This window comes from Echinops telfairi, unplaced genomic scaffold (genome assembly GCF_000313985.2).
Source record: "Echinops telfairi isolate 266 unplaced genomic scaffold, ASM31398v2 ScPeMD7_31;HRSCAF=116, whole genome shotgun sequence".
In the NCBI taxonomy this organism is placed as follows: Eukaryota; Metazoa; Chordata; class Mammalia; order Afrosoricida; family Tenrecidae; genus Echinops; species Echinops telfairi.
The window spans coordinates 43,446,869-43,449,494 of record NW_022103928.1 but is presented as its reverse complement, the minus strand read 5'-3'; the positions used below and the strand labels follow the sequence as shown (position 1 = coordinate 43,449,494).

Genomic DNA, 2,626 nt, shown 5'->3' with positions numbered 1-2,626 from the left:
GGGGTGACAATTCTGGAGGAGATGGTTTGGCCGGTCTTAGGCAGCCGGCTTCATGCCAAACATCTCTTGGGAGGCGTAGACCTTGTACAGGAAGCCGTCCTCATCCCCTGACTCGTACACCTTGGAGCTGGGCGCGGACATGCTCCCCGGGCTGTGACCGCGGACTCCCTGGATGAAGGCCTGGTTGGCGTCTGCTGCTGCACCTTCGTTTGACTTCGATGAGCTCGCTCATGCGGACGTGATCGGGGACGAGGAACTTGCTTTTATCCAGTACAGGAAGCTGCTTCTCACCCTTGTATCTTTCTATTCTTACCGGGATTTTGGCAGGATGTTGTTCTCGGATAAGCTGGACATCTAACACTCTTTGTTGGAATGAACGGCGCTGCTTGAAGGTCTTCTCAGACTACATAGCGCTGGGCGGCGACGTCGTCAGACGGTAGCTCGCCAGAACATGTTCTTTTATATTGTGCTCATTATTAGCGCCTGTTTTTCCCCATCCTCCACAGCCCCCAGAAATTATCAGTTCAAGTACTATCTCTGTAGATTTTTGTATCCTGGATTTCATATGAAGAAAAAGATAGAAAAACAAAAATAATAACCACAACAAACAAATTTAAAAAATAATTTGTTAGTTTAATAATATAATAAATTATTATATTTATTACTGAAATATCAATAAATAAATGTTTATCTTACTAATTTATCAATTAAAAATATCAATTTTAATTAAATAATTTAATAGAAATAATGTCAATTAACTAAATATTTATAAATATTTGTGTTAATAAAATAAAGTAGAGAAGAACCTTCACTGAAAAGAAGGCAGAAAATAAATACTACAATAAATTTATAATGGGTAAAACAGAAGAAAACATGATAAAGTGTTAAATTTTAACCTAACTGCATCTGCATCAATCTGATTTCCAGTGCACTCTGTCTGATAGCAAGGGGATGCACTGACGGGGACCCTGCAAATAGATTTTGGGTTTTCACTGTTACCTATAGCTTTCTGCAAACTGGGTGCTTAGAATCTAAACTTTAAGACAGTTTGGTTTCCCAGTTTACTATTGTATTGTTGACAGTCTTTGGATTTCACAGGCTGGTATGCTGCTGCCACGTGGACTTAGCTAACACCTCACTAGGTTGGCTACTTGTTATAAGACAAGCCTTTAAGACCTGAGAGCAATTGTGAGGATGGTACAGCACCCAGCAGTATTTCATTCTGTTGTGCATGGGGTCACTATGAATCAGTATTGACATCAGTAGCCCTTAACAACATACCACTTTTCACAATGCTTTTACATGTTTACAAGTCTACCAGCAGTGTAGAAGAGTTCTAACCTCTCCACATCCTCTCCAGTATTTGTTGCTTTCAATTTTCTTATAAATTAGACTATTTTTGTGGGTGTGAAGTATGATCTTGTTTTGATTTGGCATTTCCCAGATGGCAAGCAAGCATGAGCATTTCCTCTTGTGTTTGTTAGCCATTTGAGTGTCAGTTTTGGTGAACTGTCTATTTATGTCCTTTGCCCATTTTTAAATTGGAGTATTTACTTTTTTTGTATTGAGATCTTACAGCATCCGATAGATTTTAGAGATTGATCCCTTGTCAGTTGTGTTGCTGCTGAAGATTTTTCCCACTCCGTTAACTTTGTATTTATTCTTTTGATGAAGTCTTTTGATGTGCATTCGTGTTTTATTTTTAGTAGTCCCCAATCATCTGTATTTTCTTCTATAGTGTATGCTTCCTTTATTATGTTTGGTAGTATTTGGTCTTGCAATAGGACCCTTAGGTGTGTCCCAGTTTTCTCATTGATGATCCTTGTAGCTCTCTGATCCATCGTGTGCTTGTGTCTGCATGGGACAGGAGATGGGTCCTGTTTCTTTACTGGATGGAGATCCAACTTTGCTAGCACTATGTGTTGAAGAGGCTGTCTCTTCCCCATTAATTGCTTTTCACCCTTTTTATGAAAATCATTTGTGTGTAGGTCGTTGCATTAATACCTTGTTTTCTGTTTTGTTCCATTGGTCTATGTATCTATCACTGTACCACGCTATTTTGACCACTGTGGATATGTAATAAATACATTTTTGAGGTTGGGTTTTATAAAGCCTCCTATTTTGTTTTTCTTAACCTAGGTCTCTTCCCTCTCCATATGAAGTCAGAAATTAGTTTTTCTGTTTATATGAATCACAGTGTGTTGTATTTATGGCTTGCTTTGGGTAATAGTGACAATTTCACAATATTAAGTCTTCCTACCCTTACAGGATATTCTTCCATTTGTGTAGACCTCTTTTCTCTTTCTTGTAATAGTGTTCTGTAGGATTTTTTGCCACAGTCTTTTGTTTCTTTAGTTTGGTTTATTCCTAAGTATTTTATCTTTTGTGTAGCTATTTTAAAATACCATTGTTTTCTGATATCTTTTTCAGAGCTTTCTTCACTGATATACAGGAATGAAATGGATTTTGACTACTAAATTCCACAGTTGTTCCTAACACTCTTTTTGGGGGGTTTTCTACATATAAACTTGCATTGTCTGCAAATGGTGAGAGTTTTATAGTTCCTCTTGTGCAGTTGTATTCCCTTGGTATCTTAATGTTGTCTAATGGTGCTGCCTCTGATTTC

At 37.9% G+C, this 2,626-nt stretch overlaps 1 protein-coding gene and 1 pseudogene across 2 annotated transcripts in view; one reads left to right on the top strand and one right to left on the bottom strand.

The window, feature by feature from the left end:
- The window catches only part of ACTR3B (actin related protein 3B), a 113,455-nt gene that overhangs the window by 76,415 nt on the left and 34,414 nt on the right, over positions 1-2,626 (top strand). The window lies entirely within an intron of this gene.
- On the bottom strand, positions 37-409 carry LOC105978557 (annotated as a pseudogene).